Genomic DNA, 15,000 nt, shown 5'->3' on the forward strand with positions numbered 1-15,000 from the left:
AGATTGCAAAATAAGTAGGGCGAGGAAGAGAAGACGATGGTTTAAAAAGCTAATATAATTTCCCCGGTCTAGACTGGCCTAGGAAAACCACAAATAGACATGCTTGCAGGGACATGTCTCATTTAAAAAACTACCTTGATGTATATCATGGTCAAGGCTGAAAGCTTCTGATTAAATATTGTCTAAATAAGCTCGGAATGTTCTTACACCAAGGAAATTTATAATGAAATAGGACGACTGACTTAAACACCATTATGATAGATTGATTTCAGTACTGAATGTCTCCAAGTAGTACTGTATGGGTTCTGAATATGAAATGTAAATATGGTTAATGTAATTTGTTTTCGTTCAAAACCTCTACGTATATGATTTTCCCAGTGTGACAGAGTCCAAGGTGGATCCTTATCTCTATGAGTCAAATTAAGAAGCTGATGAAATGTTACAATGATGTGAACACACATTAAGTCTGTAATTTACCATTTAATCCATTATTAAAAAGTAAATCTGCTCTGTAATTGTTTGCATTACTGGGATGTTTCATTGGCTTAGCTATTGGTATTACTACTGCATGCATCCATCTCTTTGGAAATTGGTTTGTTGGTCCAAACATGACTGTATAACTAATAGATAGGCTTTAACTAAAGGGTCTAGATTTCTTTTCCTATCACTCTTAATATCATCTTTCTTAAGAGCAGTTTATCTACTATTTCATCATACAAATACTAGCCTATTTTAAGCAAACATTTTAACAGTAGATATCTGCTATAGAATCCAAATTCAATGGAATTGTTTCTTCTCTTGGTGGATCGAATGTGGGCATCTTGATTATTAAGATTGCATATGCTTTCGATATTGTTTCCATTAATATTTGAGATTCCCTCTGTATCATGAACCAGTGACTTGCTATCCAATAATGCATGTATTGTAGGTCTGCCATGAGAACCATTAATTTTTCAAAGTTTTTGCCTCACTTTCAACACTGGGTTATTTTTTGACATAATAGACTCAAATATTTTCCAAAAAATGCATAGGCTTCTGTTGCCTTATTTCTAAATTTGACAAAACACTTTTTGAAATTCGTTTTCAATGCACTAATTTATATAGCTATATCAATGAGTTTCTTTATTGTATTTCCTAGTAATCTATTATCTAAGGTTTCTAATTTTCTTACAATATGGTTTTCTAGTCGTTTAACTATTTTAACTATTATTTTCCGCATATTTTCCGCTCGCTTAACTGGTCTAACTGTTATTTTCTGCACATTAGCAAGAAGAGGTTCTTCTTGCACTTGTTGGAAAATTGGTAAAGTTACTCCATTATGCAAACGGGCTTGTGGTAGCTCAAGGCCAGCTGGTTACCACCTAGTTTCCATAACTCACGTATTATTATATAAATTTTTGAACGGCTTTTGGCGAAATGTCTAAATAGCATTGCTGAAGGTATTCATCTGTTCCCTAGTTGGCCATTTGGCTTTCGTAAAGATCTTGGAGCATGTGATGCCTTTACAATCTCCAGTGATGTACAGAAATACCTTGATTATAACCAGAAAGTTTGTATAATTGGCCTTGATTTTTGTGTAGCCTTTGGCCGTGTTAATCCTGCGGCCCTTGTTTTCAAATTCAAACAGTTTCTTAGACTCACTATTGAATTTTTGAATAATAGATCGCAAAGTATTGTTGAATGGCCCCATAGTGCATATAGAAATATAATAGCTGGTGTTCCTCAACTCAAGGTAGTGTTCTTGGCCCATTACTTTTCATAGTATATACACATGACATGCCATTCGGCCTAGAACAAGCTCGTTGCATAAGCAGAATAAGATTTTTTTCATGTTTTAACTATCGGTCCTACAGTAGCCCCAGTTGAACTACTGACTAAAACTCTATTTCTAGCTGCAAAAAAGCTGATAGGTTCATTATTTTGCGTCTCAGATGAACATTGTTCATGTTTGCATGGAGGATTTGCTGAACAATATTTGGAACTTCAGACTTGTGAAACATTTTTTTTCCAAAATTTACTTTTAACTTTGATATGGCCAACCTCATACCTCCAATTACATTCCTTAGGTTATGGATGAAATTTATTGACAGTGATGTTCAGGTAAAAAATTGCATTATTATCCCATTCCTGCTTCTCAACTTTAAAAGATGGGTACCTTCTTAGTGTATCCTCTTCGTAAAACTCAGAGATCCTAAAATAAATTATTCCCTTGGCAGGGTTAAAACTGTAGAAAGGAAAAACTCTCAATGACATCTGATTAATTGATTTTAGGTTTTCTGGCATCCTGTCAATAGCATCTGCAGGAGGTGCACCATCTGAAGCAGTCGATGTAAAATTGCCCACTAACATTGCTTGTGTTTCATTGTTAGCTTTGGCCACCAGACTATGGTCATAATGTTTTAAGTTTCATTGTGGAATGCTATTAACTTTCTTTTATAAATATTCATAACCTCTGATACATAATGACATCCTTCCCTTTATGAGGAAAGCTACCAAAATAGTTCAAGTATTTTACTAAGAGCCCATTCCTTAAGTTTATCATACAAGGCCAAGCACTAATGTATATAGTTAAATTCAGAATTTATTACATTTAAGAAAATATGAAATTTCACATAACATATATTTTTAACAACCTTTACATGTGATGTATAATCTTATTTTTGGAAGGGTTAGTATAAGTATTATAAGCCTCGAAATCTTGTTAGTCTTTTGAAAACTTTAATATCATTCTTCCAATCTCTCCAAAAGATTTCAATAAATTGAACACTTCTTTATAATTAACAATGAACAATACCAACGCAAATAAAGCTCTTACATTTTCAATTATATAGCAAAATTTCACATCCCCTGGTATCCTAGGGAAGATTGAATAAAATGTCCCCTCGTGCAAACACTTTTTTTTATTTTTTATTTTTTTATTTTTTTTGTGCTGCTATTATCAAATGAAAGAAAAGATGCGGGAAAACTTGATGTAATAGAAAATACCTTTGCCGTCAGCAGTAGAGGTTGTCAGTAGTGTTAGGGAACATGAGCGGATTCAGGGATAGGAGAAAATGTGTCATATGTTAATCATTTAGGAGGCATCGTAATAATAAGATTGAACAAAACTAATGGCAAAAAATGCTTGAAGGAAAGATTTTATTAGACTATCTGACACCCTAACAGAGACCCCATTAGTCTTTCTTGGAATTAATTCCTCTACCAATGACACCAGTATGAGCAGACCCGAAAACGTCCATTCTATACCTTACCCATTAGCCCATTAGTGGCCATGGTCGTCTTTTTTTAAGACCACTAGGCTAATTTATCATATTTCCATAATTCCTCCACTTTTCAGAAATATCTTTGGTTAGTCATAAGAAAATAAAGTCTCTTTCAAATATATCAGATTCTGTCTGATGCATATTGGAAACACTGACGTCTCAGTTTTCAGTATAAAATAGAAATCTCAAGGATAACGATCGACTCAGTTTCATATATCATTCAAGCATTGTTTTCTAGTAAGTAGTACTTATATGTAACCCATATTTGTGTATAGGATATATGCATATTTTGACTGACTTATAAAGCCAGGAAAATACACTATGCTCTATAAGTTTGGTCCTAAAATAAGGAACATGCTCACTCCATTTTAGCCATTCTCTGTGGCTGTTGCAAACGAAGAGAAAATGGTTTGCAGAGGCAGACTTTTTTATACTAAAACATTTTGTATATATACAAAGATCTGAAAATATATTATGTATATCTTATTTATATTTTCAGATACCCTCCCTTAGCTTTCAACCATCCAGTCAAGTCATTCCGTTCTCTTCATGGTGCAGTAAATTATGTAGAAGAAAATGACTCTCCTAGCGATGTAAACTTTATTGATATAGTTGAGGGTCCTCCAATAGTAAATTAACTAACTGATGAAGACAACTTTGATGATGAGATTTTAGATGACGAGAACAGAGATCTTACCTTTATCTTGCAGGATGTGCCAGGGAGTGTTGAACTTCACCGGTATGATAATGAAGAAGAACCAACACAACCAAAAAGAAAAAGAAAGAGAAGCTCAGATTTTTCTTGGAAAAAGACTGAACCTTATTTTTCGAGAGTTGCATCACCAAGTACTGATGGAGCAGATGAAAGAGTGAAATTATTGAAATATGGAGTATGCAGAAAGAGCCGAGTTGAGATTTTTTAACTTTTTCCTGAGGAGGATTTACTAGGTGAAATATGCAAAGAGTCACTTATGTCACAGAAAAATGTGCATGATTTTAGTCTCTCATCAAACTGCTTGAAAAATGACTATGGAATTCTCCTTGTTTCAAAATACCACAGACTACCAAGTGAACGGCATCATTGGAGTCTGGATGAAGACCTTGAAACTCAGATTATTCGGAAAACAATGCCAAGCAACAGATTCCTAAACATCAAAAAGTTTTTTATTTTCTCTTTTTATTATAATGAAATCGCAGAAAGCTGCAACGATGATAAAGGATTTAGAATTATACCTCTAGCTAATGTTCTGAATCAGAAATTCAAGCAGTTTGGAATATTCTATAAGCAACTATCAATAGAGGAACAAATAGTGAGATAATATGAAATATGTTCCCTATAGCAGTTTATAAGAGGTAACCCAATTATATTTGGTCTCAAACAGTGGGTGCTATGTTGTGCTACAAGTGGCAGATGTTTTGAAATGGATTTATATCGAGGAAAAAAAAATAATAAAATACTCCCGATACCAACTACAATGACAGTCTAGGTTCAAGAGTGGTTTTATCAGCCATCTAGATGACCCAAATGATCATGAAACTTATGCTGATAACTTTTTCTGAAGTCATAACCTATTTGTACAACTGAAATCCTTAGGAATCAGAATCAGAGGTACTGTACGCGCAAACAGAACATCAGGATGTCCCTTCAAGGATGACAGGTCTCTGGAAAAGGATAATCTTAGATCGTTTGACTACAAATCTGAAGAAAAGGAAAAACTCTATTTTTTTTTAAATGGCACGGCAACAGCATTATCACAATTGCTAGTAAGCATCCGTCTTCCACCCCCGTTGGAGCTTAAAAAATATGGTCAACCAGCCATGGAAAGGAAATACTTGCTCCTCAACCAATTCTCATATCAGAGTACAATAAGTATATGGGAGAAGTGTACCACTTATACTGGCTTATTCAGAAGTATTGCATCACCGTTAGATCTAAGAAATGGTACTTTCGTCTATTTACAAGTTTCCTTGATACTTTAATGGTATTTTCCTTAATTAAAAATTGTTTTGCAAATAGAAATACCATGACAAGAATAGATTTCAAGAGGTCAGTTACAAAAGCATATTTGCTATTATCATCTGATTCCGATCTCAAAAATTCTGGACGGCCAAAGGTATTTTCTTCAAAAGTAATACCAGAAATTACATTTTCTACTAGACATATTCTTGATCGAAAAAAGGGATGGAAGCAATTAAATGTGGCTTTTGCAAAAAGAAAGTTTCTAAGCAATGCAAAAAATGTAATGTTGGTCTTCATATTGATGACTGTTTCAACAAATGGTATTCAAAGTAATCTGTATTTGAGAAAGTTGAGAAAAAAGTAATATGCATTATATTTGTATTAACAAATAAATAAACAAAATAAATCTCTATTTTTATTTTCTTCTCGGTATTCGATAATTTACTATAGAAATATTTTTTTTTTCTAATTAAGGTTCTCATGTGCCCCCGGTACTGATAAAAAGGACCAAACAAAAAATATTTTTCTTTATTGAATTAATGTAATGAATTTTTTTGTATGTTTAGTATTAAATAACCCTGTACAAATTGAAGATTTTGGGGAAAAAAATTCAAGAAAAAAAATTTGACACTAATCTGTGTTAGCCAAATCCGCCTGATGGGACTGGGAGCTTTACAAATACAAAAACTTACCCCCTTTGATCATAGTGGCAGAAAAAAAATACAGAAAGAATGATGAAAGTCCTATCAGGGAAATCAGCTCATCCCTAGAATCCATGGGTCAGTTTCTTAAAGAGATAGTCTCCATAACAGTATGGGAAAGTTGTCATTTCTGAGATACAAACATCACCGGGTAATTGGCATAACCAAGACAACTCTCCCAATTTACTTTAGAAATAATATCAATGCCAGCAACGACAAACGTTCCCAATGTCCTGGACAGTAAATATAATTTGAGAGGCTGGACAGAAATTTTAGAGGCAGTTGATGAAATAAGATTATATGGTTATAAAAACCATCTCTCTCTCTCTCTCTCTCTCTCTCTCTCTCCTCTCTCTCTCTCTCTCTCTCTCTCTCTCTCTCTCTCTCTCTCTCTCTCTCTCTCTCTCTCTCTTTTTGTTTATTTTTTTTTCTTACACATTACTCATCGGAAAAATTCCAGTGAAAATACTTCCCTAGCTCTCTAAGTAATTTAATTGGCAACGACATCGGCGTATGAACATATTCTGTTTGCACCGTGAGAAATATTTTCATACCTTAGGTCACCATTACTTATTGTTACTTTCACTTTTCGTGATCAAGAAAAGGTAACCAGATTCTTTTACACTAATTCTTTCACCAATATCCCTACTATGATTTGTTGTGTGATTACTTTGTGGGAAACTTTTATAGAAAATCTAACGACCTTCGTTTTTATACATATGATCTCTTCTCTTATCTGAGGAGATATTAGGACATTTTTGGCTCAATCATAAGTTGTAGGAGACTTTCAAGCTAAAGGGAGACATGGTTTGTAAAAAAAAAAAAAAAAAAAATTCATTTTAAAAGCCAACTTCCTTGAACTGCTGTTTCTACACTCCGAAGTTACTGGACGTTAAGTAGTCATTTTACAGTTTGAGTAACCCTATGGACAAAAGACTCCAACTTATCTGAGACTCTTTTTAAGAGATCTAATGACTGTCGTCTTTTCCAGTTGTTGCTTCCAGAAGTTTTAGATCTTTATCGCCACTTTCGAAACTGGAAGAAGTCAATAAATCGACCATTGCTATGGAAAATTTCATGATCCCCTACTTAAGTGAAAGAGAGAGAGAGAGAGAGAGAGAGAGAGAGAGAGAGAGAGAGAGAGAGGAGAGAGAGAGAGAGAGAGAGAGAGAGAGAGAGAGAGAGAGAGCACTCAAATAATTTGCATAAAAAAGTCAGGATTATGTATAAGTACTTATCACCCAAGGTGATTGAGGATATATATAAAGAGTGAGAGAGAGAGAGAGAGGAGAGAGAGAGAGAGAGAGAGAGAGAGAGAGAGAGATGAGCTCACGTCAGTCATATTCATGAAACGGACTTTTATTTTATATTTTCTTCAAAATGGAAACCTTTCTTATTTCTGGATTTGGAAGTATTAGAGGAGATGATATTCATTTGGGACCCGGTAAATAAGATTATTTCTGCCGGGAAGCCGGAAATATCATTTTCTGTATTTAGTCAGTCTTAACTTGCAATGAAATTTTGAGCTCTCACATAAAATTCACAATAATAAACTGAAGCAATAGCTGTTATAAAAATAGAATTAAAAGCATAAGGAGACGAAATATTCACATAAATAAGTAGCACTAATAGTTAGAAAATAAGTAAAACTTCATTACTACTATGATTATTGCCATTTGCATCGTCTTTCTATGAAGTGCCTAGAAATCCTGGAAGAACAGAGTACCAAAAATAGGAGGAATGTAACCGTGTGTGTGTATGTTGTGGTGGGGAATCAGACATTGACAAAACCATTATGTGCATGTGCAGAGATTTTTCATATCTTGAAGTTTCATTCAACAGATGTTCATTTGTGACTCGGTGGTTTAAGGATGATTGTTTTAGTAACGTTTGTATTATATTTCTTTTGGATCATTCCTATTTAGGGGAAAATACCCAATAAAAAGTTTATACGATAATTTTACTTATATCACGTTATTTCCAGAACATAGCATGGCCAGGAAAAAAAAACCAAAGGGTCATATTGACATTCAAACTTTAAAGTATGAATCGTAGATAAATCCCCAGTTTAAATAGGCTAAACCAGGTTAGTCAATTTACTCACCTACCTACTAACATATTGAACTCCGTTGAAATGCTTCTATTCACCTCTAAACCTATATGTTTCTTGGATAAATAGTCTCTTCTTTTCCAGTATCTCTCTAACTCCACCTATCCAGTACATTCTAGGTTTCATCTTTATCCTCCGACTCCTATTAATGAGAGTTACTTGGCATCAGCATGGTATAATAATATCTGAAACTTGGAAGTATCTTTTCCCTCACATAGGCCTTAAAATTTCTCAAACATATTTCCTAATATTATTATTAATTTAGAAGCTTATGCCTGATGTGTACTCTAGTAGCCAACGAAACCTCCGAGAAGTTGAGCTCATTTTAAGATCAAGTAAAAACTGAGTAATGTGTAAGAAAAAAAAATAAACAAAAAAGATAGAGAGAGAGAGAGAGAGAGAGAGAGAGAGAGAGAGAGAGAGAGAGAGAGAGAGAGAGAGAGAGAGAGAGAGAGAGAGAGAGAGAGATGGTTTTTATAACCATATAATCTTATTTCATCAACTGCCTCTAAAATTTCTGTCCAGCCTCTCAAATTATATTCACTGTCCAGGACATTGGGAACGTTTGTCGTTGCTGGCATTGATATTATTTCTAAAGTAAATTGTGAGAGTTGTCTTGGTTATGCCAATTACCCGGTGATGTTTGTATCTCAGAAATTACAACTTTCCCATACTGTTATGGAGACTATCTCTTTAAGAAACTGACCCATGGATTCTAGGGATGAGCTGATTTCCCTGATAGGACTTTCATCATTCTTTCTGTATTTTTTTTCTGCCACTATGATCAAAGGGGGTAAGTTTTTGTATTTGTAAAGCTCCCAGTCCCATCAGGCGGATTTGGCTAACACAGATTAGTGCCAAATTTTTTTTCTTGAATCTTTTTCCCCAAAATCTTCAATTTGTACAGGGTTATTTAATACTAAACATACAAAAAAAATTCATTACATTAATTCAATAAAGAAAAATATTTTTTGTTTGGTCCTTTTTATCAGTACCGGGGGCACATGGGAACCTTAATTAGAAAAAAAAAATATTTCTATAGTAAATTATCGAATACCGAGAAGAAAATAAAAATAGAGATTTATTTTGTTTATTTATTTGTTAATACAAATATAATGCATATTACTTTTTTCTCAACTTTCTCAAATACAGATTACTTTGAATACCATTTGTTGAAACAGTCATCAATATGAAGACCAACATTACATTTTTTGCATTGCTTAGAAACTTTCTTTTTGCAAAAGCCACATTTAATTGCTTCCATCCCTTTTTTCGATCAAGAATATGTCTAGTAGAAAATGTAATTTCTGGTATTACTTTTGAAGAAAATACCTTTGGCCGTCCAGAATGTTTGAGATCGGAATCAGATGATAATAGCAAATATGCTTTTGTAACTGACCTCTTGAAATCTATTCTTGTCATGGTATTTCTATTTGCAAAACAATTTTTAATTAAGGAAAATACCATTAAAGTATCAAGGAAACTTGTAAATAGACGAAAGTACCATTTCTTAGATCTAACGGTGATGCAATACTTCTGAATAAGCCAGTATAAGTGGTACACTTCTCCCAAATACTTATTGTACTCTGATATGAGAATTGGTTGAGGAGCAAGTATTTCCTTTCCATGGCTGGTTGACCATATTTTTTAAGCTCCAACGGGGGTGGAAGACGGATGCTTACTAGCAATTGTGATAATGCTGTTGCCGTGCCATTTAAAAAAAAAATAGAGTTTTTCCTTTTCTTCAGATTTGTAGTCAAACGATCTAAGATTATCCTTTTCCAGAGACCTGTCATCCTTGAAGGGACATCCTGATGTTCTGTTTGCGCGTACAGTACCTCTGATTCTGATTCCTAAGGATTTCAGTTGTACAAATAGGTTATGACTTCAGAAAAAGTTATCAGCATAAGTTTCATGATCATTTGGGTCATCTAGATGGCTGATAAAACCACTCTTGAACCTAGACTGTCATTGTAGTTGGTATCGGGAGTATTTTATTATTTTTTTTTCCTCGATATAAATCCATTTCAAAACATCTGCCACTTGTAGCACAACATAGCACCCACTGTTTGAGACCAAATATAATTGGGTTACCTCTTATAAACTGCTATAGGGAACATATTTCATATTATCTCACTATTTGTTCCTCTATTGATAGTTGCTTATAGAATATTCCAAACTGCTTGAATTTCTGATTCAGAACATTAGCTAGAGGTATAATTCTAAATCCTTTATCATCGTTGCAGCTTTCTGTGATTTCATTATAATAAAAAGAGAAAATAAAAAACTTTTTGATGTTTAGGAATCTGTTTCTTGGCATTGTTTTCCGAATAATCTGAGTTTCAAGGTCTTCATCCAGACTCCAATGATGCCGTTCACTTGGTAGTCTGTGGTATTTTGAAACAAGGAGAATTCCATAGTCATTTTTCAAGCAGTTTGATGAGAGACTAAAATCATGCACATTTTTCTGTGACATAAGTGACTCTTTGCATATTTCACCTAGTAAATCCTCCTCAGGAAAAAGTTAAAAAATCTCAACTCGGCTCTTTCTGCATACTCCATATTTCAATAATTTCACTCTTTCATCTGCTCCATCAGTACTTGGTGATGCAACTCTCGAAAAATAAGGTTCAGTCTTTTTCCAAGAAAAATCTGAGCTTCTCTTTCTTTTTCTTTTTGGTTGTGTTGGTTCTTCTTCATTATCATACCGGTGAAGTTCAACACTCCCTGGCACATCCTGCAAGATAAAGGTAAGATCTCTGTTCTCGTCATCTAAAATCTCATCATCAAAGTTGTCTTCATCAGTTAGTTAATTTACTATTGGAGGACCCTCAACTATATCAATAAAGTTTACATCGCTAGGAGAGTCATTTTCTTCTACATAATTTACTGCACCATGAAGAGAACGGAATGACTTGACTGGATGGTTGAAAGCTAAGGGAGGGTATCTGAAAATATAAATAAGATATACATAATATATTTTCAGATCTTTGTATATATACAAAATGTTTTAGTATAAAAAAGTCTGCCTCTGCAAACCATTTTCTCTTCGTTTGCAACAGCCACAGAGAATGGCTAAAATGGAGTGAGCATGTTCCTTATTTTAGGACCAAACTTATAGAGCATAGTGTATTTTCCTGGCTTTATAAGTCAGTCAAAATATGCATATATCCTATACACAAATATGGGTTACATATAAGTACTACTTACTAGAAAACAATGCTTGAATGATATATGAAACTGAGTCGATCGTTATCCTTGAGATTTCTATTTTATACTGAAAACTGAGACGTCAGTGTTTCCAATATGCATCAGACAGAATCTGATATATTTGAAAGAGACTTTATTTTCTTATGACTAACCAAAGATATTTCTGAAAAGTGGAGGAATTATGGAAATATGATAAATTAGCCTAGTGGTCTTAAAAAAAGACGACCATGGCCACTAATGGGCTAATGGGTAAGGTATAGAATGGACGTTTTCGGGTCTGCTCATACTGGTGTCATTGGTAGAGGAATTAATTCCAAGAAAGACTAATGGGGTCTCTGTTAGGGTGTCAGATAGTCTAATAAAATCTTTCCTTCAAGCATTTTTTGCCATTAGTTTTGTTCAATCTTATTATTACGATGCCTCCTAAATGATTAACATATGACACATTTTCTCCTATCCCTGAATCCGCTCATGTTCCCTAACACTACTGACAACCTCTACTGCTGACGGCAAAGGTATTTTCTATTACATCAAGTTTTCCCGCATCTTTTCTTTCATTTGATAATAGCAGCACAAAAAAAATAAAAAAATAAAAAATAAAAAAAAGTGTTTGCACGAGGGGACATTTTATTCAATCTTCCCTAGGATACCAGGGGATGTGAAATTTTGCTATATAATTGAAAATGTAAGAGCTTTATTTGCGTTGGTATTGTTCATTGTTAATTATAAAGAAGTGTTCAATTTATTGAAATCTTTTGGAGAGATTGGAAGAATGATATTAAAGTTTTCAAAAGACTAACAAGATTTCGAGGCTTATAATACTTATACTAACCCTTCCAAAAATAAGATTATACATCACATGTAAAGGTTGTTAAAAATATATGTTATGTGAAATTTCATATTTTCTTAAATGTAATAAATTCTGAATTTAACTATATACATTAGTGCTTGGCCTTGTATGATAAACTTAAGGAATGGGCTCTTAGTAAAATACTTGAACTATTTTGGTAGCTTTCCTCATAAAGGGAAGGATGTCATTATGTATCAGAGGTTATGAATATTTATAAAAGAAAGTTAATAGCATTCCACAATGAAACTTAAAACATTATGACCATAGTCTGGTGGCCAAAGCTAACAATGAAACACAAGCAATGTTAGTGGGCAATTTTACATCGACTGCTTCAGATGGTGCACCTCCTGCAGATGCTATTGACAGGATGCCAGAAAACCTAAAATCAATTAATCAGATGTCATTGAGAGTTTTTCCTTTCTACAGTTTTAACCCTGCCAAGGGAATAATTTATTTTAGGATCTCTGAGTTTTACGAAGAGGATACACTAAGAAGGTACCCATCTTTTAAAGTTGAGAAGCAGGAATGGGATAATAATGCAATTTTTTACCTGAACATCACTGTCAATAAATTTCATCCATAACCTAAGGAATGTAATTGGAGGTATGAGGTTGGCCATATCAAAGTTAAAAGTAAATTTTGGAAAAAAAATGTTTCACAAGTCTGAAGTTCCAAATATTGTTCAGCAAATCCTCCATGCAAACATGAACAATGTTCATCTGAGACGCAAAATAATGAACCTATCAGCTTTTTTGCAGCTAGAAATAGAGTTTTAGTCAGTAGTTCAACTGGGGCTACTGTAGGACCGATAGTTAAAACATGAAAAAAATCTTATTCTGCTTATGCAACGAGCTTGTTCTAGGCCGAATGGCATGTCATGTGTATATACTATGAAAAGTAATGGGCCAAGAACACTACCTTGAGTTGAGGAACACCAGCTATTATATTTCTATATGCACTATGGGGCCATTCAACAATACTTTGCGATCTATTATTCAAAAATTCAATAGTGAGTCTAAGAAACTGTTTGAATTTGAAAACAAGGGCCGCAGGATTAACACGGCCAAAGGCTACACAAAAATCAAGGCCAATTATACAAACTTTCTGGTTATAATCAAGGTATTTCTGTACATCACTGGAGATTGTAAAGGCATCACATGCTCCAAGATCTTTACGAAAGCCAAATGGCCAACTAGGGAACAGATGAATACCTTCAGCAATGCTATTTAGACATTTCGCCAAAAGCCGTTCAAAAATTTATATAATAATACGTGAGTTATGGAAACTAGGTGGTAACCAGCTGGCCTTGAGCTACCACAAGCCCGTTTGCATAATGGAGTAACTTTACCAATTTTCCAACAAGTGCAAGAAGAACCTCTTCTTGCTAATGTGCAGAAAATAACAGTTAGACCAGTTAAGCGAGCGGAAAATATGCGGAAAATAATAGTTAAAATAGTTAAACGACTAGAAAACCATATTGTAAGAAAATTAGAAACCTTAGATAATAGATTACTAGGAAATACAATAAAGAAACTCATTGATATAGCTATATAAATTAGTGCATTGAAAACGAATTTCAAAAAGTGTTTTGTCAAATTTAGAAATAAGGCAACAGAAGCCTATGCATTTTTTGGAAAATATTTGAGTCTATTATGTCAAAAAATAACCCAGTGTTGAAAGTGAGGCAAAAACTTTGAAAAATTAATGGTTCTCATGGCAGACCTACAATACATGCATTATTGGATAGCAAGTCACTGGTTCATGATACAGAGGGAATCTCAAATATTAATGGAAACAATATCGAAAGCATATGCAATCTTAATAATCAAGATGCCCATATTCGATCCACCAAGAGAAGAAACAATTCCATTGAATTTGGATTCTATAGCAGATATCTACTGTTAAAATGTTTGCTTAAAATAGGCTAGTATTTGTATGATGAAATAGTAGATAAACTGCTCTTAAGAAAGATGATATTAAGAGTGATAGGAAAAGAAATCTAGACCCTTTAGTTAAAGCCTATCTATTAGTTATACAGTCATGTTTGGACCAACAAACCTATTTCCAAAGAGATGGATGCATGCAGTAGTAATACCAATAGCTAAGCCAATGAAACATCCCAGTAATGCAAACAATTACAGAGCAGATTTACTTTTTAATAATGGATTAAATGGTAAATTACAGACTTAATGTGTGTTCACATCATTGTAACATTTCATCAGCTTCTTAATTTGACTCATAGAGATAAGGATCCACCTTGGACTCTGTCACACTGGGAAAATCATATACGTAGAGGTTTTGAACGAAAACAAATTACATTAACCATATTTACATTTCATATTCAGAACCCATACAGTACTACTTGGAGACATTCAGTACTGAAATCAATCTATCATAATGGTGTTTAAGTCAGTCGTCCTATTTCATTATAAATTTCCTTGGTGTAAGAACATTCCGAGCTTATTTAGACAATATTTAATCAGAAGCTTTCAGCCTTGACCATGATATACATCAAGGTAGTTTTTTAAATGAGACATGTCCCTGCAAGCATGTCTATTTGTGGTTTTCCTAGGCCAGTCTAGACCGGGGAAATTATATTAGCTTTTTAAACCATCGTCTTCTCTTCCTCGCCCTACTTATTTTGCAATCTCTAGGGACATATTCTCGTTAATGATGTTATATTACAATTAACTATATCAGTTTTCTCACATATATTTAAAAGCGAAAGAAGCACTGAACGGAAATTGGAAACCTTTCGTAGAATCATCATTTATCGTTTGCAAGAAATAATTTTATTCAATTGTTCGTAGGAGACACACACACACACACACACACACACACACACACACACACACATATATATATATATATATATATATATATATATATATATATATATATATATA

General features: G+C 33.7%; 2 pseudogenes; one reads left to right on the forward strand and one right to left on the reverse strand.

Moving 5' to 3' along the window:
* Positions 1-2,092: 2,092 nt before the first annotated feature.
* Positions 2,093-8,739, forward strand: LOC137659933 (piggyBac transposable element-derived protein 2-like; annotated as a pseudogene).
* A 942-nt stretch (positions 8,740-9,681) lies between these two features.
* Positions 9,682-15,000, reverse strand: part of LOC137659934 (piggyBac transposable element-derived protein 2-like) — an 8,503-nt pseudogene continuing 3,184 nt past the window's right edge.

The sequence above is a fragment of the Palaemon carinicauda genome, chromosome 20, assembly GCF_036898095.1.
Source record: "Palaemon carinicauda isolate YSFRI2023 chromosome 20, ASM3689809v2, whole genome shotgun sequence".
NCBI classification, from domain to species: Eukaryota; Metazoa; Arthropoda; class Malacostraca; order Decapoda; family Palaemonidae; genus Palaemon; species Palaemon carinicauda.